The 26,636-nt window shown below is 42.3% G+C and overlaps 1 pseudogene; it reads left to right on the top strand.

Annotated features, from left to right (window-relative positions):
* Positions 1 to 6,090: 6,090 nt before the first annotated feature.
* Positions 6,091 to 21,175, top strand: LOC142406516 (epidermal retinol dehydrogenase 2-like; annotated as a pseudogene).
* Positions 21,176 to 26,636: the final 5,461 nt, after the last annotated feature.

Here is a 26,636-nt window from a genome sequence, read left to right as displayed (position 1 = left end):
AACAAGTTAATGTGCCAAAGTCATTCTCAGAAAGTGATTAACTCATTCTTTGCCCATCAGCCAGAAAAAAAAAAAAAACTGTCAGCTTCCATCTGAACAGAAGCAGTAGAAACTAGTCAAAGCACAGAACTTCCATGGGAGCCCATGCATGCTTAAACTTTGCTCACCGAGCTGTGGATCAGCAGACTCAAGATATGAGAGGTGTTTCACTCCCAGGTATCCATCATACCGAGTTTCTCTGTAGTAACTGAGACCAAAATTACTTAAACAGGCTAGATTAAGAGGTTCAGAAGCAATAGCTTCTCCTTCTGAATTGTTCCGTGATCCCTTAGACTCAAAGAGTTTCACCAGCCCTGCATAAAATGAATCTGTTCACACCATCACAACCATTCACAACATATAGCACCCGCAAATGCCTTTTAAACGTACCAACCTTCACTGCCCCAGCACCAGACCTTGTGGGCCCTCAAAAGGCTAAAGTCACTGGTGAGGCCTGGCCAAAAAAGATGGCAGCATGCCAACATATCTACTCCTCTACCTTCTTCACGTAAATGTGAATACCATCACCATTCAGTTTTCTCAATATCTTAATGAAAAGAGCAATTAAATCAGTAACTAACCTTAACCTGAGGCAAAATAAAGGGACATAGCAGTAACTAAAGAGAAATGCGTAGAGGAAATAATTTTTTGAATAATATCACTGACTATTGAAGACACCTGCCCCTCCAGTTCCTGCACAGCTTTGAGATCTTCTGTGGTTCTCTGGCACTGTTCATACACTCCAGCTGTTCTGATCTCCTGCTTGCACTGCTTCCTGACATCATTATTCTCTGTTTGGTGATTTTCAGACTATTTGATTGCTAATGTTCATTAGATGCATCATGTCATGCCTTGAGAAAGCTCCAACTACTATAAAAAACCAGTTTGTCTGCCCAAGTGCCCAGGCGCCCATCAGCACCTCCCCTTTGCCTTCTGCTCTGTACTATCTCACTACTGTTTGAGTCGAGAGTCCCTGATCTCAGAATTAAAGTCCTTCCTGAGCAGGAATACCATCTTTCCTTCCCCTTACCCATCACTACTAGGCTCTACAGCAGCACAGTGACACTGGGTACTGTTCAGTCAGGCTCAACAAGATCAGAGAACCCACCTCTGTCATCCTCAGCACTACTGTCACTAATGTGAGAACCCATTTTTTCAGTATACAAAAAGAAAGGCAAATTAATTAAGACTATGTTCAAGTCCGATTGTACCCACATGCAAATAAATAACTGATCCTACTGAAATAGCCCGATTGCTTCAAGCTAAGAAGGGTTAAAGAGAGAAAAGAATATATAGTGCCATAGCCATAAATAATTTCAGTCTTTTCAGTTAACTGGGAGACAGGGAATACTGTTTGATAGAAAGAACTGCTCAGACTACATAAGAAAAGACTTTGTACATCTGACTAACTTACAGAAGACATCATTCTCCTCCCCAGCTCCTCCTCCTGGGGAATATGGACATGTCACCCTGGGAAGCAAAGAGTTTTCTTTTTGACCTGCCTATATACAAGAGGAAACTTTATCATTTTGTCCTCTGCTCATTTGCCTAAACCTGTCTCCAAGATGCTTGGCTTCTTCCTTGTGAACAGCACAGTCAACAGTAGCTTTTTTCCAAAGGACACACATTTCTAGGGGTTCTGCAGCTTAAATTTTTAAGTGTCTTTAGGCACAATAACACCAGGCTCTGTGCTTTGTGTGCTCTTCCTCAGGAACGGTACCATCAGCCGTGTGTTCTCCTTGGAGTGAAGCAGCAGACAAGCATCGGTGCCCTGGGGAACTTACGCCAGCTATGACTACTATCATAGATACCACATCTGGATACCGCCGGATCACAAGGAGCACAAACCTGGTGCTGGCTAGACGTATACTCCAAGCACCTTCTCAGTCATGGAGTGGTGTTGCCCTTTGACCGACATTGCGATTACCAATGGGCAGAACATTAAGCACCTGCAGGGTTAGATGCAGATGCACATGAGCAACAGCTTTGAAAACATCTGTGGCATGCACAGGCCTGCTGAGGGGTCCCTGCTTAGCTATAGAGGTCTGAGCCACAATACCTCTGTAGGCTCACTGTAGGATGGCTTAAATTCAATAGCTGAGGATTTTCTTTACAGTATTAAAAGTCTTAAATGCCTATGAGAAATACAAATCCTCCCATAGGTACAGTAGCCTATAGTTATCATATCTCCTGGGTCATGCCCCAGCAGTATTGCAAGAGCCATCTGATACAGCAACTCATAATTTTCACTTCCACACTTGGACTGGAAATTAAATTAATTTGGCTAACTGTGTGATGAAGTCTATTGAACCAATTAGAAGAAAAGAAAAAACATAGGAAAGGAGCTCCCTACTATTCCTTAGCAATAAAGCAAGGGATGCTTTGATTCAGGATACAAGATCCAAGTTTTGTGAGCTGGAACTCCTTTTCAGCCTCTTCCCTCGTATCCCTGATCACCTTCATCTTGAAGTAGAAATGACAGGTTCACTGCAGAGTGTATTCCCTCCTGGGTGCTCTGTTGTAGTCCTGAGGTTTGGCCAAAGCTGTTAGAAACAATATGCACAGATTCAAAGGATACATTAAGTTTGTGCTAAGGATTTAATTTCCTTTTGATGAATTAATAAAACTACTACTTAGATTTCATTTAGGTTAAGTTTTAGCTATCTGGTGAGATTTCATACCTTTGACCTCTATGGATCAAAAGTATGTTTTGACACAGACATTTAGGAGACAATTTGAGTTTTCCCTGCCCTTCTGAAAGCTGAAATTATTAAAGAAGGACTGGAGAGTTAAGGTTGCCGCATGTCCTGTGTAATAAGAGATTCCCATATTTCATCTCGTGTCCCATATTGGATTACTCCTAAAAGTCAATCACATGACTAAATTCAGTATCACAGACAGATGCTATAAACTTCTGGTCCAGGTCCTTATAAACCTGGACTTTTTTCTTCTAATAATATCAGTTCACTAACATCACTGAATACTGGTGACCTGCAGAGAGCTCCTTTTCCTCACCAGTCCTTATCGGTGCTGAATAGTTCACCTTTTGTAGGCATTAGGCATATTTGGATTTTTTTTTGTCTCTCCAAATATATGAATACAAATTTTTTTACCACATAATCTGCACAACTACATTAATTGTTAGCACTGATATAATATCAAGCTACTTTTGAATGTCTGAAATAAAATTCTTCCACAAATTCAGCAGAGATCTAAAGTACTATTAGAGTCTCCAGAAATGAGTTTTGTCAGAAAATATTAAAATACCACTTAATTTGTCTGTATTTATCAAAGCTTTTGTTTGACACATCTCTTCGCAGCATGTGAGTGGCTTATATTACATTTTAAAAAGACAAACACAAGTCATTCAGCTGCCCAGTAATATAATTATTCATCCATCACTTTAACAAAGTAATCTTGTTCTACTAAATCAGTTTTTTTTCTTTTTGGCAGTAGAGTTTTAAGTTTTACATGCTGATAATATTCGAACGCCTTATTAATATATTGATACACACTTAATAACCATTTATAAAAAGCTGTGGAATATAATAATTACTAGTAATTAATAACATACATTTAAAGTATATTAATATACATTTAAAGTATATATTGCAGCTCAGAGGTCAAGATGCATTTCAGTATCATTTGCCTCACCGCTTCGCAAGTAAGCTTCTTCACATTCTCAGTAACAAGAAGATGTTGGTCAACGTGTAACCACCAAAAATACTCAAAAGGTCCAGCTGGCTTGAGAACAGGAGGTAATTCTCTAAATCTAATCTTTACTACCTACTATCGAGAGGACGATAAAATGAGTTATGCTTGCATTTACTATGCATGGACTAAAGCAGTTTTGACAATTGGGTGTATCACAACAAACATATTTGTACTGAAATATTGCATCATCTTTATCACCTTGGCAACTGCAAGTGTGCCAGAGGATTTACACCATGAACAAACCTCAGCCAAATCCCTCGCTACATGGGTAGATTTTAGCATGTGTGTTTGACCAACTCTTGTGCAGTCAAAAAAGCAGGACAGTGATTTATTGTGATAGACTTGCTTGATAGGCTTAATTTGATATGCTTGCTGTAACTTCTCCTAGCATGAAGTATATACAAGAGATGCATAAAGATGCAGGTGTACTGTCAGTTTTAGGTATTCTCAGCTGTGTGGTTATTTCTGTTCTTGATCTTGTTAGTGGGGTACCCTTAACTTTTAAATTGATCTATTGGTACATTTTCCCTGCTTCATATATTTAATAGCTTTGTTATCATTAAAATTAATGCCAGCCATCTAAAGGTTTGTTACTGGAAGGTCAATAATAAAAACACCTCTCATAGAACTGCATGCATGGCTTCTCAGGATGTAGCATTATTTTTTTTTTCTATGCAAACACTGTAGACAATTTCATTACTGTATTTTTACTATCACTTATGAAATGGAGCTTTTGGGACAAGCCATTTGAAGTTCAGTGCAGGGAAAGGTAAGTCTGGGGCTAGTTACTGTGCATACAGCAGCCAGAAGAGTAACTTTCTGTTTGACAACAAAATTCAACATTTTGAAACACTGGGACAAAATTGGGACAAAAAGCCACACATACACATGATTGCCAAATGCTAAACAAGTCTCTAAAGGAGCCATCAAATCTAGCTGGCGGTGAGCAGAACGTGACCCGTCCTAAATACGCTGTGTATCCCCCAAGTCCTTTGTCATTTACCGTGTCCGCTCTTTATGTAAAGCTAGCAATGAGCTGTAACCCTCCACTACCACACCGAAGCCTCTAATTTAGGTGTCTAAATTATTAATCATCATTGTCATCTTGACTACTTATGGAGTGATAGCTAGCTGCTCCTTAGGTCAGCTCAGTGTAAGAGCAGGGAAGTTAAGTGTTTACATGCTTGCATAAGCACGTGCTTTGGAAACAGGCTCCTCCTGTTACCTTGCAGTTTGCAAAGTTCTGGTTGCAACACCATGCCTTACCGATGCGGTTTACCTTGAAATGTTGGTCTAATAAACAAGCATCTCCTCTGGTTTGTTCCATAACCAGGAATTCATCACTGAATCATTTCACCTTCCCTTTCCCATAACCTGCTGCTTTTGCCATGTAATTACTGATTGCAGCGTAAGGCACTTGGAGCTACCTTACCCACCTATTTTGCATTGGTTGGCACCTTGTTTGGAACCGCGGTTCACTGAGGCTTTGAGATCTGCCTTCAGCCTCAATGGGTGTATTTCAGCTTCACCTTTTGCTGGGATCTAAATAGACTATGCAACAGTTAATTGTGCATGGAAGTACATAACTTCCATACAATTATTATTAGCACTGACAGCGTAGAATTTTCCACCGTATTTCTTGGTGTAAGTTACATCAAATTACGTGTACTACCATTTTATTTCAGCTGAAATGAAAAATGCCCCATGATTCCCCATAAACTGTAATCTGAATTGCATTTACAACATAGATGTGTGGAGCAGAGTGCACCGTGACTTTATTCAAATGCTTTCCTTCTGTGACTTGGCGATAAACAAGACCTTTAGTATCACTTATTCAAAATGCAAAGTCCAGCAAATAAGTAGCGGTCTCTTCATTTGCCTTTTTACATAAACAGTGTGTGGAAGATGTCACGGTGATTGAGACAAGCTGAGAACATAACAGGAAAAGCACAGTCTTAGGGGCCTAAGTAGGAACATGGCTTTCTATTCCATCTTGGAAAAAAAATGCTGACACTACAGTGGTGCGGGACCGTGTTTTTAAAGCTGGATGATGTATGTATGGAAAACTGAGGAACCACAAGTGTCATTTTAAAGATGTGAAACAATGCTAATAAGGTGGTTTCACTGTTTTCCAGGGAGGCACTTACGATCAGCATCTCCCTTTTTACTCCCATTCCAGCAGGTGGGCAAGCGGGAGAGCAGTAATTTATGGTACAAAGTAAGAAGTGTTTAACTTCATCGCTACAACGAAGTAGCAGCAGAGGACGGAAGGAGCACTCGCTTTCCAAGCCCCTGCCCAGGCGGTTCCTCAAGTCCCAGGGGAGCCGCCAACCTGCGATGCCGCGCTCCCGGCTGGGGCAGGTAGGGCGCGGGGGCAGGTGACGCAGCAGCACGGTTTCGTGACGCGGGAGCAGAGGGAGCCGCCCAACAGACGCCTTTGGGAAGCCGGCGGCGCTCACAGCCGCTGCCCGAGCGCCGGGCCGCCTCCCCGCCGGTCCCACGCACACGCCCGGCGGCGAAGCGCCGCCTGCCCCGGCCCCAGCCGCGCACCCCGCGGCTCCCCGGGCCGCCGCGGCCGCGGCCGCCTCCGCCCCCGCACGGAGCCAAGCCCCCGGGACCGGGCCGGGCCGGGCAGGGTCACCCCCGGGCCGCGGCGGGCAGGCCGGTGCGGGGCAGCCAGCGCGGGCGGTGAGCGCGGGGCTCCCGCCGGCTGCGGGGGCCGGCGCCGGGGCGGCCCGCGGAGGGAGAGCACGCTGGGCCCTGCGGGGACAGGCGGGGAGCCAGGTGGCGGGGGCACGGCCGCGGGCCCTCCCGGGGCGGGAGGCCGCGGGCTGGGTCCGGTGGGGGGGACTCCTTCTCCTGAGCCTTGCGGTTCCCGGCCGAAGTACTGGGAAGGAACGGGCATGGCCTGAGTGCCGGATAAAAATCAAGGTTGGCAACTCAGAGGGCCCTGCTTTGCTGTGCGGCGGGTAACTCGCTCACAGATGAAAATACGCTCTGTGATTTCGGCCACTCGGCACTGGAAAATATACACGGCGTGGATACGTTCTTGTTGCCTGCTGTCTGAAACAGCAGATCGCATTTTCTGCTAAGGAGGACACCGTCCTTTCTAAGGTTGAGACCGCGCCAGTGTTTTCAGTGCTTTTTTGTTCCACTAGTATCACCTTGCTAATGAAAACAAAGTACGCTATAGCCATTGCCACGACATACACGTATAAAACGCACGTTGCTAAACCTTTATAAAAACCTAGATGGAAGGTGAGGACTCTGGAACAAAGCAGCTGGCGTGTAGGATCTAGCAGAAGATCCTTGCTTTAATCTTACTAGTAAGAAGCCGGCAGCTTTCACAAAACTAGTCTTTAGTTATATTTTGTGTCTGCACAGCAGAACAATGTGAAAGAAATAGCTGTTTGAAAGGCAATCTCTTTTTTTAGTCAGTACCTCAGCGTTTTGAAGGGCCAGCAACATACTGTATTTCTGGGTTTGTATAACAGAAGAGCAGTGTTCGTGCCTGAAAAATCACGTTCAACTTCAGAAGCATCCTGAAGATACTACAGTTCCTGAAATTATTAATTTTTTTATTTTTTGAGAATTTCATCTTCTTCATATTTCCTCCATGCAAAAAAAACTTTTGCTGGGGAAATAGTGCTTATTACTGGCTCCGCAAATGGGATTGGAGGGTGGATTGCCTTGAACTTTGCTCCTTTGGGAGCAACCTTGGTTCTTTGGGACACTGATGAAGAAGGTAACAAAGAAACAAGCAGATTAGCCCAAAAAAACGGAGCTAAACGAGTGTTTGCCTACCACTGTGACTGCAGCAATAGGGAGGAGGTCTATGAACAGGCAGACAAGGTAAGATACAGCTTCTGGCCTCTGATTTGGCTTCTTGCTTCTGATTTTTTGCTTCTTTTTAAGAGTATATCCTATTGAATTTTTTTTTTTTAGGAACCGTACTATTCACTAAAGGGAAGTAATCATGTAGGGCAATGACTTTCTCTTTTTGACAAGTAGCTTCTAGGTGGAACTTAAACTATGTTTACAATAAAGTAACTGGGTTTAATCTCTGCTGTCGAGATTTATCCATTTCCAGTCTTTGTTATGAGGTGGTAACTTCTTTTAGATTAAGAGAATGGTAAAACATATAGCAGAGGTTAGCTCCATGTATTAGCTTGTTTAGGCTTTAAAATTCCTTTAAGATATCAAGAAATAAAAAAAATTTTTTTAAAAAGGTGGAAATTGTAAGGGGAGGGTCCTTTTCTTTGTCCATTTGTTTAGAAAACTGTAGTTCTGTAAGGGTGATGCGGAGTGTAATGGTTTCAGAAATACCATCAGGACACGGCTGGTCTCCAGCCAAATTGATGATTGAGCTTCAGTTTATTTTTTTGGTCAATCCAGCTGGAAAGTAAGGAAGAGAACTCCATTTTAAATGAGACTATTCTGCTGTGCTGACCTACCCTTTGTAAACTTTTTTATCATTATTATCAGAGTCCAGAAATTGGACATTAAATTAACATTATTAATTTTTACTTGTCCTTTAACTACGTACTGCCTGAAAATATTTCCCAGTATAACCTCACTTATAATCCAGTTACCCACTCTGCCATTTCATCCAAGGATAAATTCTTCTTTTGTTAAATTCTCAGTATATGTACTTACATACATGACTCCCAAGTCACATCTTTGACGTTCTGTTTCTGAAGGCATACATCAGAGAAATTAGCTAAAATATTTCATGACATGTGAATGTTGATGGATTGTTTTGGAATAGCCTTGAAATGTAACATTAATTTTCTATGAGTTGTCAGCGGGGGCTATTTGTTTTGTGGTTGTTGCTTTTAATTTTAACCAAAACAGATTAATTCTTTCTGAATATGGCTATGAAAGTTTGAAATAAGTACTTTTCCTCAAGAAATGTTCCCAATGAAAAGGCCTTCTAAAGAGTAAGTTGGATTCAGTATCTGTAAGTATCTGTAACTGCAATTCTCATGCTTGCAGTCAACAAGGTATTATTTCACCCATATTTGTTAGCAGCATTTGGGGCACAGCCAACTAACAGTGCACAGAAAAAATGTCCATTTGGGGCCATTGGTTGTAGATGTTAAGAACCACAAGTAGTATCATAGTATTACTTGGAGAGTGCAGGCAAGGATATATCATATTATAATAGCATGTCTGCAGAGATGAGCAAGTTGTTGAGCGTTCTGTACTGACCCAACACGCAGTGTGCAAGGAGGATGATCTTTGCCAATTACTTGGGCGGTACAGATGATGTGATCCTCACTGTGTAAGACATTGATTACAACTCCTGCAATTTTGGAGTAAGAATGCCAGTAATTTCAACAATCTTCATATCTGTTATCACTTCCCAGCAAGATGAAAAATCAGTCTGAGCAACTTGTGGTCAGTACTTCAGATGTAACACTTTATTTGCAATGATACTATAAATCAAATGGCAATTCTGCTAGAATCCTCTTTTTGCAAGAAAAAACCTCACTTTAGAATTTGCCAAGATCAAATGTCTTTAAAATTAACATTTTAAATTGGCATTAAATCCCTATTCCCATAAATGCTACCTGCTGCTTGCAAAGACATGCACCAAAATGATTAGTTTAAGCCTTTTGTAAGTAATTTTTCTGTTAGACTTTCCTGTTGATGCTGAACGTTTTGAAGTTATTTGTTTGTTCTTAGTTTAGCAGAGTCTCGAAATGTTTGGTTTGTGCACTCAAGTAATTCTCAGTCTCCAAACACATTAACCAAATCAGCCACAGGGCTCCAGCCTGCACAATTTGCTGTGTCCGTATCAGCAGAGAGTATTCTGAAGTGCACAGACTGACCTACAAGCAGAAACCCAAAGAGCTGTTTCAAATTCAGGAATTGCTGTTGAGGTGTTAAATTATTGTTAACAATACCAACATCTTTGTAGGTATTTGTATGAATCAAACAGTGGAGCCCGAAATTTTTTTAGATCAAGAGTTTTTCAGCCAGGGGCCTCCTCTACTCTTGGAAATACTTGCAACTTTTTGATTGGTAATAGGAAAAATCTTGAGCTTGGACACCAAAGGTAAAGAAATAGCAGAAAAGTTAAATTAATTGCTTTTATTTGGTATATTCACTGCAGAAAAACAGGTATTTTCCCAGAATGGAAGCTTTCTTTCTAGGAAGCAAATCAGATCATCAAAGTCCCTAAAGAAGAGGTTTTAGAATAAACTGATGAAGTGAATAGCAACTAATTTTCAGGATCAGGCAGTGTCCACCTGGGAATTCCGAAGGAAATCAGGCGTGGATCTCATGAGCTAGCAATGCATGGGGGGTATTTTGCTACAACAGGTGTCCAAGGAACAAAAAGCAGCAAATATGCCAGTTTTAAATAGCACTTGAGAGGACACCAGAGCCACCAGGAGCCCGCAGCTCGCGCGACAGCGGCTGACGAGACCAGGGCAGGACCAGCAGCAATGGCAGCCAAGCCCCCCCACGTATAAAAGAAGCCCTCAGGACACGCTAGCGAGCAGGGCGGGCAGACAGGGCACGGCGTGGCAGCAAGGGCATGGCGCGGCAGATTGCACAGCAGTTTGCGCAGAAGGGCGTGCAGGAAGGGCGCTGAAGCTCTGCCGGCTCAACCAGGGAGCAATGGTATCCACCCGGCAGAAAGCCATGGTCTCTCTAAGCTCTGCACCCACCACGGTGACAGAGCACCTGCTCCAGGTGCCAGGCTGCAGGCTGTGCCCATCTCTTACGGCAGTACCGGCCGGCAGCAGTGAGCACACCTCTGGGAGGTGCGCCTGGGTAGAGGAACTCCTCCGCTTAGTGACAGAGCTCCGGGAGGGGGTGAGTAGGCTGAGAAGTATCAGGCAGTGCGAGAAAGAGACGGACTACTGGAATCGCACCCTGCCTTCCCTGAGACAGGCCCAACAGGCAGACAGGACGCGTGATACGGAGGGTTCCTATCCCCTCTCCGCCTGGCTGAACACAGTGACTTAAGGGATAGGGGGCGATGGCGACGGGTTCCTGCCCAGCGCAGCAGGCGCATCTCCTCTGTGACTGCCCCAGCTTCCCAGGTGCCCTGGCATAATAGGTGCGAGGCTCTGCAAGTGGAACCGAACAATAACAAGGATGGTGGTTCATCTAGCTTGGAGGTGTTGCCGAGGTTAAGTCAGCCTACGCCCTGCATCAAAACTGCTTCCATAAAGAAAAAAAGACAGGTCATTCTCATAGGAGTCTCCCTTCTGAAGGGAACAGAAGGCCCAATATGCAGACTGGACCAACTTCTTAGGGAAGTCTGCTGCCTCCCTGGGGCCCGGGTAAAAGATGTGAAGAGAAAACTTCCTACCCTGCTACGGCCCTCAGATTACTATCCATTATTGATTTTTCAGGCAGGCAGCAATGAAGTTGCAACTAGAAGTCCTAGGGCAATCAAGAGAGACTTCAGGGCCTTGGGACAACTGGTTAAGGGATCAGGAGTTCTCCTCTATCCTTCCAGTTGCAGGGAATGATGCGAGAAGAAACTGGAAGAGCCAGCAGATCAATACCTGGCTCCGAGCCTGGTGTCACCGGCAGAATTTTGGGATTTTTGATCATGGGTTGGCCTACACGACACCAGGCCTGCTGGCGACAGACAGGATACACCTGCCTCAAAGGGGGAAAAGGATCTTTGCACAGGAGTTAGCAGGGCTCATTGAAAGAGATTTAAACCAGATTTGAAGAGGGACGGGATAAAACCAGGCTTGCTAGAGATAACCCTGAGGATGGCATGCCAACGTTTGAAGGACTATGTGCTAGTGAGGTCCTTTGGTCTGCTATCTCAGTGGAGGTAGGGGATGGAGATCCATGCAGCAGCAAAGACACAAGGGTTATGAATGTGTTAGAAACCACAGAAGCAACTGAGAATGGTCACATAGGAATTACAGCTTCCTCCCCCGAAAAGGTGGCAGGATCAGTGGCCCAGCTGAAGTGCATCTACACCAATGCACGTAGCATGGGCAACAAACAGGAGGAGCTGGAAGCCATTGTGCAACAGGAAAACTATGGTATAGTTGCCATCATGAAAACATGGTGGGATGACTCGCACAACTGGAGTGCTGCAGTGGATGGCTATAAACTCTTCAGAAGGGATAGGCAGGGAAGGAGAGGAGGTGGGGTAGCCCTGTATGTTAGGGAGTGTTTTGATTGTCAGGGGGAAGGCCAACAAGGCAGATATCATGGTGGGAGTCTGTTATAGACCACCCAACCAGGATGAAGAGGCAGATGAAATATTCTATAAGCAGCTGGGAGAAGTCTTACAATCGCTACCCCTTGTCCTCATTTGGGACTCCAACTTACCAGATGTCTGCTGGAAATACAATACAGCAGAGAGGAAACAGTCTAGGAGGTTCCTGGAGTGTGTGGAAGATAAATTCCTGACACAGCTGGTGAGTGAGCCAACTAGGGAAGGAGCCCTGCTGGACCTGCTGTTTGTGAACAGAGAAGGACTTGTGGGTGATGTTGATGGTTGGAGGTTGTCTTGGGCAGAGTGATCACAAAATGATCGAGTTTTTGATTCTTGGAGAAGGAAAGAGGAGAGTCAGCAGAACTGCCACCTTGGACTTCCAGAGGGCAGACTTTGGCCTGTTGAGGAGACTGGTTGACAGAGTCCCTTGGGAGGCAATCCTGAAGGGCAAAGGAGTCCAGGAAGGCTGGACATTCTTCAAGAAGGCAATCTTAAAGGCACAGGAGCAGGCCGTCCCCATGTGCTGAAAGACGAGCTGGTGGGGAAGAAGACCGACCTGGCAGAACAGAGAGCTTTGGCTGGAACTCAGGAAAAAAATGAATTTATAACCTTTGGAAGAAGGGGCAGGCAACTCAGGAGGACTACAGAGATGTCGTGAGGTTAGAAGGGCTAAAGCCCAACTAGAACTTAATCTGGCTACTGCCGTAAAAGATGATAAAAAATGTTTCTATAAATACATTAGTAACAAAAGGAGGGCTAAGGAGAATCTCAAATACATCAAATCTCAAATACATTAGCAACAAAAGGAGGGCTAAAGAGTCCTTTATTGGACGCAGGGGGAAACATAGTGACAAAGGATGAGGAAAAGGCTGAGGTACTTAATGCCTTCTTTGCCTCAGTCTTCAATAGTAAGACCAGTTGTTCTCTGGGTACCCAGCCCCCTGAGCTGGACGGGGAGCAGAATGAAGCCCCCATAATGCAAGGGGAAATGGTTAGCGACCTGCTACACCACTTGGACACACACAAGTCTATGGGGCTGGATGGGATCCACCCAAGGTTACTGAGGGAGCTGGCAGAAGTGCTCACCAAGCCACTTTCAATCCTTTATCAGCAGTCCTGGCTAACCGGGGAGGTCCCAGTTGACTGGAGGTTAGCAAATGTGACACCCATCTACAAGAAGGGCCAAAAGGAGGATCTGGGGAACTACAGGCCTGTCAGTCTGACCTCTGTGCTGGGGACGTTTATGGAGCAGATCATCTTGAGTGCCAGCTTGTGTCACGTACAGGACAACCAGGTGATCAGGCCTAGTCAGCATGGGTTTATGAAAGGCAGGTCCTGCTTGACCAATCTGTTCTCCTTCTATGATAAGGTGACCCGCTTAGTGGATGAAGGAAAGGCTGTGGATGCTGTCTACCTAGACTTTAGTAAAGCCTCTGTCACCATTTCCCACAGCATTCTCCTGGAGAAACTGGCTGCTCATGGCTTGGACGGGTGTACACTTTGCTGGGTAAAGAACTGGCTGGATGGCTGGGCCTAAAGAGTGGTGGTGAATGGAGTTAAATCCAGTTGGCGGCCGGTCACAAGTGGTGTTCCCCAGGGCTCTGTGTTGGGGCCAGTTCTGTTTAATATCTTTATCAATGATCTGGATGAAGGGATCGAGTGCACCCTCAGTAAGTTTGCAGATGACACCAAGTTGTGTGGGAGTGTTGATCTGCTTGAGGGTAGGAAGGCTCTGCAGAGGGACCTGGACAGGCTGGATCCATGGGCTGAGGCCAATTGTATGGGGTTCAACAAGGCCAAGTGCTGGGTCCTGCACCTGTGTCACAACAACCCCATGCAATGCTACAGGCTTGGGGAAGAGTGGCTGGAAAGCTGCCAGGCAGAAAAGGACCTGGGGGTGTTGGTTGACAGCCACCTGAATATGAGCCAGCAGTGTGCCCAGGTGGCCAAGAAGGCCAATAACAACCTGGCTTGTATCAGAAATAATGTGGCCAGCAGGAGTAGGGAAGTGATCGTCCCCCTGTACTCGGCACTGGTGAGGCCACACCTCGAATACTGTGTTCAGTTTTGGGCCCCTCACTACAAGAGAGACATTGAGGTGCTGGAGTGTGTCCAGAGAAGGGCAACGAAGCTGGTGAAGGGTCTGGAGCAGAAGTCTGATGAGGAGTGGCTGAGGGAGCTGGGGTTGTTTAGCCTGGAGAAAAGGAGGCTGAGGGGAGACCTTATCGCTCTCTACAGCTACCTGAAAGGAGGTTGTAGAGAGGTGGGGGTCGGTCTCTTCTCCCAGGTAACAAGTGATAGGACAAGAGAAAATGGCCTCAAGTTGCGCCAGGGGAGGTTTAGATTGGATATTAGGAAAAATTTCTTCATCGAAAGGGTTATCAAGCATTGGAACAGGCTGCCCAGGGAAGCGGTTGAGTCACCAACCCTGGAGGTATTTAAAAGATGTTTGGATGAGGTGCTTATGGATATGGTTTAGTGCTGGACTTGGCAGTGCTAGGTTAACGGTTGGACTCGATGATCTTAAAGGTCTTTTCCAACCTGAACGATTCTATGATTCTAAGAAACTACAAACCTGTCATACAGAAAACCGGTGGAAATTATAATAAAGAAAAGAATTAATAGACACCTGGAGAAATACATAATGGAGTATAATCAGCTTGACTTTTTGTAAATGGAAGTCAGGCTTCCCATGGTTTTTTGGGGGTAGTGAGTAAACAGTTCAAATGAAGTCAGATTCAAAAAAATGCTGCTGTGTTGTCATGTGATGAAAAAGAGGATCATCATATGGATCGACACAGTGGTTAAAAGGTATGAGTGGGGAGAAATATACAGATATATACAGATATGTCCCACAAAGGAAGAGTTGGGTAATCCTGCCATACTCGGCAGTGTCTAGATTTGCATTCATTTGTGCAGGTGGAAAGGTGCTAGTATGTGGGCCCTGCTTGTCTGTGACAAGGAGAAAGCCTGACACAGCTGGAGGAGTATCAAGCAAGTTTTCACTGAACACTAAGGTTCCCTGGGAGAGCCAAAGGAAGGTCACGTGTTGGGGCATCAGATCCAAGCACCTATTTCCAAATTGTCAGGTGGCAGCAAATCTGTGATTTTTAGGTCTTTGTAATTATTCTGTAGGTTTTGAGGCATCAAATACCCATTTGCCTCTAGCACAGAAATCTCTGCAGTGAGCCTGATTCTTAATACTATAAGTAAATCTTGGCCATCTGCTTTGATATAAATGCAAATCATGGAATAGAATCTTTTTATAACAAACCCAAATGGAGTTAATGGTGATTTTGGCCTTCTCTCCAAGTGATGTTATCTATCTATTTCATGGTACATGCTTCTGTACTCCAAGGATTGGTATCCCCCAGGGATCTGCACTGAATTCTTTCCCGTTCAGTAGAAATGATCTGGAAAAGGGGTTGAACAGGCTTGGCTGAGGAATACAGATTCCCACAATACCAGAAATAGGGGACAAGAAATGTTCAGGTTGCAATTAAAGCATGCTCACGGTGCACACTAAAGCTTTGCAACTGATTACCTTAGGTTCCTGTGGTATTCTTGAGTTCAGGAAGCAATTAGACAAATTCTTGGGGGAAAAAAAAATCATTGGGATATATTAAATACAAAGATATAGATACCTTATCTGTCTCAGGATGATCCTAAGCTGCAGAGCGTGAAAAGTTGAGGAGTACACTGGAGGAAACCTTAGAGTCCTGGTCCTTTTTTTATTGCTTTCCACCATGAGACAAGGGCTATGGGGCTAGATGGACCTTTGATTTGATGCAGTACAACAGTTCTTATGTACTTACATTTCCAGTAGAGAGATAAATAATGGCAAATATCACTAACCATTTTCATAAATGAAGCGCAAGAGGCAAGGATACCTTCTAAAGCTTTCTGTTTATCCTTTTTTTATTCAGGTTAGAAAAGAAGTCGGGGATGTTACTATTCTAATCAATAATGCTGGCATACTGCTTGGGAAAAAGTTTTGTGACGTTCCAGATGCAGATTTTGAAAAGACCTTAAGAGTCAACTTCCTCTCTCAAGTCTGGGTAATGTATTTTTTTCTCTCCTGGGTGACCGAAAGGTACAGGCAAGTATTTTAGTGTGAGAATCACCATGGTGGCACCTACCTGGGGAACCCAATTTGGAAAAGGGATGGGAAGGGCCTTGAATGGGGGAAGATACATTTTTTTAATCATCCTGTAATTGGAGACACACCAAACTGACAGTCTCCCCACTATGTCTCAGTAATGTTAACACAAACCTGCCTGGGCACTCTGGTAAATCAAAAGTTTGTGCAACCATATCGTGAAACAAGCTCTATCTGTAACAGCTGTGGCTGAAGTTAGTGCTGACATAATGGCATGTGATTTCCTGCTCCTTCTGTTTGCTGGCATCAGAAGGCTTTGTCTAATAGACTTGTAGCATTTGGGGAGGCACAGCCATGGTGTAGTGGTGGACTTGGCAGTGTTAGGTTTACAGTTGGACTCATGATCTTAAAGGTCTTTTCCAACCTAAATGATTCTGTGATTCTATGCTGCACATGTTGGTGTCAGTCTTCAGGTTGTGCTTTCATTCCTTGTCACCATGTGCTTAATGTACATAAAAAACTAATCTGGATAGTATGTATGATCTTTGCTTTGTTTTCATACCTCTGAAGGAATTTGCTGTTATTTGCGTTATTGAAGTTGACCTTTACGAGGTTTTGTTGTGAGGGAGCATTACTCTTACCCCCTCTTGCATTTGTTGTTTATATGCCTGAGCATCAGGGCTGTTTATATGCCCAGCATCAGGGAAAAATGTAGTATTGCAACTCCCTCGCTACATTGCATTTCTCAATGGAAAATCATTGCAGGTAGAAGTCCTCTAACCATTTCCCAGCCCACAGTGCATCATTCTTCCAAATACTTGAGGCAAAGGGACTGGGAGAGGTGTTCCTCCTGACAGGTCTGAAGAGACATAGGGCAGGAGGACAGTGACCATGGGCCCTCAACCAAAAAAAACATGTATTTAGGCACACACATCTGGAGTCAAACAGACATTGCAGCGCATCTCAGCTATTGAAAAAAATTTGTTACTGTTCTTGTCTTTTTCCCTATCTTCCCCCTCATAAAACACTAGCGTCCTCCTATATAGTTAGTATCACCCACAGTGGTGGTCTGGGGTGCTGGGGTTGTCAGGCAGTTCGGTTTGTAACAAATAGGGCCCACAGACAGCTGAGCTCCCCTTGATGTCTTGACTTCTAGCTCCCTCTTGTGTACCAAATCTTTGGTAATAGTCAGAGGACTCAAACCGTGAGGAACCAGGAGGCAGAGAACAAGACAAACTTTGCTGCTTTTAATAACACGATTTTTAATGCTGACAGATCTTCAGAGAGAGGGCAGTCATTCAAGGAGATGCTGTCTCTCATTTATAAATTCTTACAGAGATAGAAGGTTAGTTGGGCTTCTTGTATATTGAAGCCCCAGAAAGCAAATTGGATTGTAAAGCCTAATTTGGATTGTAAAGCCTAATTTGGAATGCAACATTTTTGGCATGTCTAGTTATAAAGGGGTTTTTTTTAATATGTCTCTTAGAGTTGCAAGGCCTTTCTTCCAGCCATGATGACCCGTAACTGTGGACACATGGACATGTGGACACAGTGCAGCAGGATTGTTGGGAGTCTGCAGAATGTCAGGTTAGTATCGTCAAGTGCCATTACAAATTAGATCTACATGCTAATAACTTTTTCCTGGAGATCTCATAAATGCTTGGCTTAAGCAGTTTATACTGACATATTGAACACTCAGGAAGAGCCTGCAGATATGAAAGGTGGTGGTGTATTGAAGAGGATGATGGTGGCCTGTTGTCTGAGTGGCACGGAGAGCTCACTGCAGATTTTACTGTCTGACTGCAGCCTGTCTTATCTCCACAGAAGAAGGACAATACAGCTGGCATGTGTGCAGTGGGAGGCAGCCCTGCACACAGGTTGTCTAACACTTCCTCATGCCAGGTTTTCTGCAGATGAATGTTCAGAGTCCTGAGACATACTTGGGTTATACCTGGAACTATACACTTAGCTGGAAAATGGTTTTCAGGTCCAGAAGGCATTTTGGCAGAATTTTCATTAAAATTAATTTGAATGAACTGTGTTTTAAGCTATTTAATAGCTCCATATTCTCAGCTGTTTCCCTCAGGAGAGCTGTCTGCTACAGTCCTGACTACTTCATCAGCCTGGGTCTGCTGCCCAGTCTCTCCTCAAGCCCCTCTGACATCCTGATTGTATCTCTTAGGTCGCCCTATGAGAATGTGAACTTCAGTGTAATAAGTATCTCTTGTTTCTTCTGCTGATTGACAGTGTTACTGTAGTGTTTATTTGCCACTTGTTATCATTGGGTCAGATTTGTTATTGATAATAGGTCACGGCCAGCTTTCATCATTTAACTGCAAGGCTTATGACAGTGGACCTGCCCATCCATGCATTATAACTTTTTACACCTTTGCTATGCATTTTTAGGTCGTATGGTTGCATCATCCACTATGGGTGAAACCCTGAAGAATAACAAACTGTCTCTGATGCCAGTTTTTGAAGTTACTCTTTTAGAAAAATTGGATTTCATTGTATCTGACAACTATTTTCACGCACATTTGAAAAAGCCTTAGGAAATCACATGTAAATTCCTATATTAAAATAAAGTTCTTACAGTTGCAAAATTGTAGAATAATTTAGGTTGGAAGGAATCTCTGGAGCTCATTTGGTCCATACCCCCAAATAAAAGCAGGCCCAACTTAGATCAGGTTGCACAGGGCCTTGTGAGGGCAAATTTTTATTATGTCCAAGCATGGAGTTCCATACGTTCACCAAACAATAAAAATCAGACAAATTCAGTCTTACCAGGCAAACAAAATGGTATTGTAGTTGCAGGGTAAATCAGAAGTAGTAATAGGTTGAAGAGCATTTATAAGTAGGGTATTTAGTTTTTACCACTAGAAATAGTTCTTACTGAAATGTAAGCTGTGATACTAAAGGGTGAAGACATTCTGAACTGAAAGAATGCCTGGCTTGTATATAAGTATCTGGAAATGTACATAAAATGTTGAATAAGCTCATCTTCTTATATCTCTCTATAGTGCACTGAACAAAAGTCCTCTGGAAAGGATTAATCTTATCCTTAGACAACCGTGCATCAATCATGGGAAGAGCCATTAACTTTCAGAGTTAGCATCAGCTAACTAAAGATGCACAGCATCTTTAAAATATTAATTGCAAGACTGCTAATTATATAACTAAGTAATATCAGGGTTTAAATAGTATTGCAAAACATTAAATTCTGTATACAACACTTAACTGTGGTGCTTTGACATATTTTGGATATTTCTTCTTTCTTCACTTTTCAGATTACGCTGGAAGTAAGTATGCAATCATTGGAACGATGGAAGCCTTAGATTCGGAACTGTATCATGCAGGAAAACAAGGCATTAAACCCACAATCATTTGCCCTTATTTTATTAATACTGAGTTAGCTAAAGCTTTTCAAACCCAATAAGTAAAACTTAGATCCTGTACTATTTCATATGTAAAAAATAATCACTACTCACTAGATATGCCATATTCAGTCTCTAGCTATTATAAGGTTGATTTGCTTTTCAACTCAGTGGTTTTGCCCTATTGGCACACACAACTATGTCTCTTGACATAAGAAATCCAAGTTTTGCATGCAAGTAGTAACTGATGTGCAACAGGGACTGCATAACAACCTCGCAGTCAAGGAATGGTCAGGGATGCACAGCAATATTTAAGGCAACCTTGTCACTAGAATGGGCACTGTTGAGGTTCGCTGCCCCAAGTACTTTTAGTGCAGTGATTACAGTTCTGGCTGTTGGGATACCCGTGACCTGTCATTATTAATTGTATTAGCAGGTACTGTACTTATCTGAGTGAGAACAGCTGTGGTGGTAGTATCTGGTGGGTTGCTGTATTGTTGTACTGATGGTAGAGGCTGCAGGCACCGAATTAGCCATTGCAGTAGTGCAATACCAGTGGTCCTGGTTTTTCAGTGCTCTGTTCCTGCTTCCACCATTCGCCATCCTGTCGTAGTATATATTATGCAGAGCACAGCCTTTCTCCTGGCTGGAAACAGGCCTGGTCCTGGTCTTTAGCTGTCACCTCAACATCTACAGTAGAAAAGGAAGAGGTGTGCGGAGGGCAGAACTATTATGCATAGAACAGCATATACTATGGCTTAGCTTGGAAGTTTTCAATGCTGCAGTCACTGTGGGCATTAACTTCATTAGGGTCAGAGCAGGGCTTGCACAAAAGTCATTAAAATTCACAGCATCACCAAAGTGTTTTCAATTTATTTTGATGATAGCAGGAACAAAGAGGATTGGAGACTCCTTTTCAAGACTACTTGAGGGGAAGGGGGAAAATTCCTAAATTATTTAATTAAATTATTTCCATGTTAGAATACATCTCAAAAGTAAATTTTTTTAATTTCATAATGCTTTGTTTCTTGTTTCACCAGAAACCACCTTTTTCTTCCTGTTTATGATGCGGAGTATGTAGCCAGCAAGATCATGGATGCAATTCAAAAAGTTTTATGTAATCATGCCTCTGACTTAACACTTTCTTGCTTTCAAAACGTAAGAATGTGACTCATCTTCTAGCATTGCCTTCTTTCCTTTGCCATATGCCTGCAGGAAAGTTTAATAAAAACAGTCCTTTAGCTAGTATTCCTGCAGTCAATCCAGTTATATGTACCGAATTATGAAGAAAGAGTGGTTTTAATTTTTAATAATCTAGGTGAATAGCATTTCTCTGGCCACTTCTGTCTCTAATATACGTCTTAAGCTATAGTTGGGTATAGAAATTTCAAAAATTTTCCTGGGATGGTACACTGGGAGTAATGCCTGGACTAGAACTGTCTGCTTCCAGTAACTGCCTCCACCGCTGGCTGGGCTTTCACAAAATGGCTTGGTCTGTCACTCATTTCCCCCATTTATAACATGGGATGCCAAATGTGTTATTGCCAGACGTTAGAAATATTGAGCACATAGAACGAATTTATCATTTCTTTATTTATAGAGTACCTTTTTCTAGAAAAAACATAAGGCTAACTCGGTGTTTGTCTCATTAGTCTCATTCCCAGAAAAATGGTGCTGCTCTTCAAATTTTGCCTTAAGATCGACAACAGCTTGGATAAAGCCTTTGGTTGGAAGAAAAAGGATTGAAACCAAAATATTCTGAAGACCTCGAGTGCCAATCTAATTGAAAATTTTCAGTAAAAATAAATTTTGAATCATGTTTATTCTTTGACAGAAAATTTGCTTCTTGTATGATATTGACATTGCTCAGCATGCAATTTAATTCTTCATAACTATCTTTTAATCACTGATTTTTAGCCACAACCCATTCTCCCATTTCATGACGGCGTGCTGCTTTTATCTGAGCTCTCGATAAAAGTCAGGACACCAGGCGGGAATGTTTGACTTCATTTCATACTCTGAATTCTCACTTTCTGAGCAAAATCTCAAAGCATGGGAAAAACGCCCTACTGTTCATGCAGAAAGGAAAAAAACCACAAAGCATTTAACATATTTCCCTTTCAGGGCCAAAATAGCACTGCAGTCCACAGAAAGCCGAGATGAAGAAGGGTGCTGTGGGATGATGTGCTCTGGCTGGTGAGCTGCGCAGGAGCTGTGTCCCCAAGAGGAGTGAACTGCCGTGAGCGCTGATAAAGCGTGCGCAGTGCTGTGCCGCTTACCGTGCTTCTCGTTAGTCACAGCACACTTTTCTAAACACAGTTCTATGACATGTGTGTGCCTCGGTTTTAATCCATGGCTAAAGGCTGCTACCGGATCATTTATCAAAGGCTGTGGCTTAGAAAGAGCATTTGTAAAACTGTAGTGGCGGCAAAAAATCATGTGCCTACTCAGAAAGGAAAGATGATGAAGCCCCACAACCAGATGAAGCAGACAGGAAAAAATCCTTTATAGAAATTACTTATACGGTAACTAATTGCCTCTATAAATTTCGTAAAATGTTCCTACAACAGAAGAGTCAGAGTTTATAGACGTGGCTCTGCAGTGAGCATCTGCTGTAGGCAGCTGCATGTTGAACACTGGTGAAGTCGATAGGCATCCGACTCCCTTCTCTGACCCTATAGGCTCCTATGCGGCTTTGAAGGACCCTGCTGAGGCCAGAGAATTGTGTTCGAGGTGCTGTGTCCCAGGTTAGGTCCCTGAAGTCAGCAGCTGAATCTGGACCTGCAGACAGGTCCACACAGTTTTCTTTAGTTTCAGCGACCTCAGTAAAATTATTTAGAAAACTGTTGACTTAAGAGTATTGTGAGGAATCTTTGGCAATTTTCTGAGTGATTTTTGAAAAATCATTGAAATTTAAAATTACATAGGTATTATGTTAAGTGACCAAGCAACAACTTTGCATGGACTGTATTGCTTTCAGAGACTGACTTTTCAATGAGGTAGCCTGTTTGTTAGTGCGAAACCTAACTCTGCTGTAAGTCATGGGAAAAGAAATATAGACAGCAGGAATACCTCATGATGTCTGGACAATTATGGGCTGGCTCTCGGGCAAAATCTGTTCTTATATTCGAAAAGAAGTCACATCCATCTCCTTCAGCTGTCTCTAAATGAAATTAAAACCTAAAGGTCCTAAAGGAAAAAACTCCCCAAGAGCAGAAGTTCAAATATTAGTTACGCAAAAGTATGTGCTGGTACTTAATTAATAAAAATCAATCCTCATGTAAATTTTCAGAAAATTCTAACATAAGACATTCATAATTTGTTTGATTAAAAAAAAAATTGCAGACCAAAATAGGTTTATAAAACACGGTTTTATAAAACACGGATAAAACACGGTTTATAAAACACCATACTGAGGAATTAAAGAGAACCTTGAATGGTTATCTACTGCCTGCATTTGTTACCGTATTTCTATTGTACTTAACTAACCCCATACTAACCCCTTCCAGCTACAAATGCCTATAAGACTGCACACTCCAATTAAAAACCTATTTTTTTGAAATCCCAGTGTTTTCAAAGTACACATACATTCAGTAAATTCTTTAAAGTACCCTGTAGATATTACTGGGGAAATTTTAGCTGAGAGAAGGAGAAAGCTATCTGAAGTTTGGCTCTAGGGAAAACAAAGTTCATTGATTTATATTTTGAAAACCTCTCTAGGTGATCAGTAATTGAAATATTTTTTTCTTCTTACTAATGAGACAGCAACAAGATCTAAATTGCTCCCTGCAAAAAACAATCCTCTTCTCTCAACTGCAAACAAATATGCTGAATGTTGGGATTCCTTTATTCCACATGAATGTTGCAATTTGGCTCTAGATCTATGATTGTTTTTAAGTATGGTTACAGGAGACTATACAAACTGGCATGACATTATATTTGTGAATGTACTGTGGGCCTGAATATGCTTAATATATAATTTCATTGCTTGTGCTGCACAGCTCATGAACAGGGCTCACGATGTGAGAGACATACATTTTAAAATGCTTTGTAAATGAGGTTCCCATTTGAAGTAGTTACCCGTTAGTGACATTTAGATTTGGTGGACTAGCCATCATTAAAAATCTGGTATGGCAGCATGAAATATGTGCAGCCAAAGAGCACGTTGTAAGGGTTGTAAGGGCTCTCCTTTCAGTACCCTTTTTTTTTTTTTTAGTTTCAACTAAAATATGCCAACCTTATCACCGACATTTTCAGCTGTAAGTTTACCATTTATATACACAGGAGAGGAGAAGATTAAGAATAATGTAAAGGAAACAATGCTTTATTTTCTAAGCCATATTTCACCTACTCTGCATAGCCACCCTGCAGAGCCTTATTCTGTATTGCTGCAGTCTCAGCCAAGGGCACTCTTTGGCTCCATTTCTTCTGGCTAATCTGCTTGTCTCAAGAAGGAATTTATAAAGCTTATGCTTTCTAAGTCTCACAATGATCTGTTAGATCTTCTTATCAGCCCTAGAAATCAGGAGCTCATTCTTTTCTATGAAAATACCAGAAAAATATTTAATTTTTTATTTGTACAGAAAAGAAGTGTGATGGATCCTGTAACACAATTCTAAAACTGTAAGCCAATACCTTCGTATTAAAGTTCAGAAGAAGCACTTGGATGCTGTTGCTGTTTTTTAATATAAAATTATCTTTTAATACAAAATTATCTTTTGTGTTTGAAACCTAGTGTGCCACCTAAGTATCTCAGAATCACTGACAACTCCTGAGAAATGCGTGCTTTCCTTCTTTGAGGCTTTCATCTTATTCGTAATTCCTCCCCACAAAAACAATGTTGCAGGGGTAATTCTGTTATTTCTGAAGCTGCAAATGGGACTGGAAAGCAGTTTATCTTCCTTTTTTCTCCTTTGGGAGCAATCCTGGTTCTCTGTAAAACTGCTGACAAAGAGACAAGTGGATTAGCCAGATTAGCCATTGGCTGAATCTACCTGTGTTGCTGCATCAATAGAGAGATAACCTGTGATATCAGATAAAATATGGCGTCTTGCTCTTGTTTTATACCCATTAGTACAACATACCTTTTCAGAATACAGAGGAAGTTGTAGAATCAGGTATCTTATGAAGAACATTAATCATATTCAAATTATAAGCATTTTGAGGAAAGAAACATTTGAACAATGCTGGGTCACCCTGTAATCGAACAAGAATCTTTAAATTAATCTTATTGGCAACCACATGCAACTTTAATTTCTCAGTGATTTCTGTAACCTCTTGGATATTTCAGTGCCACTCTGTGACACTCCCTGAGCACCTAAGCGAGGGCTCAGGTGGTTTTGGTGGTACACGGCACCCTGTGGCTCCTTAACTCCCAGACCATGAAGAAGAGAGAGAGACTCACTGTAGCACCTTGTCCCCTTAAGTCCACAGGCTGGATGGCTCAGTGCAGCTTCGTTCCTGCCCTGCATCAAAGCTCCTTCTGGAGGAAGAGCATTTTTAAAGCATCTGCAGAAAGCAGAGAATATTGTACTATGTATGATACAAATGTATGATACGCTATACCATAGACATCATTATGCAGTAGCCTTCTAGGCTCAGACCCAAAATGGCTGCAGTTCTTTCTGCATATATAATGCGCTGTCATAGCCAAATCAGAATAACTATCTGAAATACACGGCTCTAGTGAAGACAGCCCTTGCATGGAGATGGAGATATATTACATACTTTCTCCTAGATTTTTTTAGTTTATCTTTTACGTGAGAGAGAAACATTTCCACTCAATCAAATTCATTTTATATTCCCTATAAATCATCATTGCAGTACCTCATATTTGCTCAAATTCTTCATTTGTATACTTAAGCATTTAACATCTTAAGAGATGCCAAGGTGTAACTTGCAGCATATCATAGAAACAACTGGACTTTCCCAGAAAGTCTGATTAATAGCTTCGTTTGTTTAATCACCTGAATTGGCATTATTCCATTAAATTATAAACATTCCCAGAACAACCTCAGGCTTTCCAAAGGCCCGATCACCCTCCATAAATGTCAGCCTGGAAAACTCATTATTTTAAGTTATCTAATGAGTTTGTTTGGATCCCAGTTTTGAAGAGTGAAACCAACCTGAAAACGTAAATGAATACACAGTCCAAGAGAAGACCAAAGGAAACAGATGGGAAAAGACAGCATAACCCAGGGGCCAGTCTGAAGACCTTTGTGGGCAAGGTTTCCCTTGAATGCCATCAAGATACCGGTGCTTGCTGGGAACACAGCCAAAGGTCTCAAGATACCAGATAAGGATAATTCATCTCCATCAGATGTTCCCAGCCTACACAAAAGCTACAGGTGCGTTTGCACACAGACCAGGGCAGCACACATAAGCATCTGAACATGTTATCCACTGCGGGGAAGATTCCCATTAATTTCACTTAGTGTTGAAACACGTGCTACAGGCATGTTGCTTAATAGATACTAGGAGTTCCCAGTGCCACCTTATTCTCCTGCTTTATCAAGCAGTAGTTCTGAAATCGGGCAATCTGTTGCAAGATTGTCTAGAGTGGGAGAAATAAAGGAAATTATTTTAGTAGGACAGCTTTTATAAAAAGAGAATCTAAGATACTCAAAGCTAATTTGAGGCTAGTTTTATATACTAACTCCGAGTGAAAAACGTATTTTCAAATCCTGCAATAGTTGAAGTCTTGTTCATGAGTAACTTTATCTTCTTCTTACCCCTGCATGGAAAGATGTTTAGTTCACAGTTCCCACAAGTAATGGGACAATTGTGGAGGAATAGACTTGAAGCTGGAAGTCAGGAAATTCCCTGTTCCTCTCTCACTACCTTTGTCTTTGACGAAAGGGTTTAATCCTGCTGTTCCAATGCCCTTAGTTGTACCCTGGGAAACACAAAAAATAGTGAAAGTGGCATAAAGTATGTATAAATCTACCGTCCCTATTTTTCACTACTGTCCCTATTTTTCACTACTACAAGTTGTGAACAAGAAGGCTTCATGCTTATACAATTTTTCAGGCTAACTAGAAATAGAATCTTCATTTCTTTACTTTTACACCTAGAAAAATGTTATTACTTTCTATATTATGTCATGATTTTCAATACTTCATATAATTTCATGAGGTAGAAAGGCCTAAATCAATGCAAAAAGCTCAGTTATTAACAGATCAAAATTCTACCTTGATTACTATTATGG

The sequence above is a fragment of the Mycteria americana genome, chromosome 2 (genome assembly GCF_035582795.1).
Source record: "Mycteria americana isolate JAX WOST 10 ecotype Jacksonville Zoo and Gardens chromosome 2, USCA_MyAme_1.0, whole genome shotgun sequence".
Taxonomy (NCBI): Eukaryota; Metazoa; Chordata; class Aves; order Ciconiiformes; family Ciconiidae; genus Mycteria; species Mycteria americana.
Note: the sequence above shows the minus strand (reverse complement) of the source record. Positions and strands in the feature narration are given on the sequence as shown.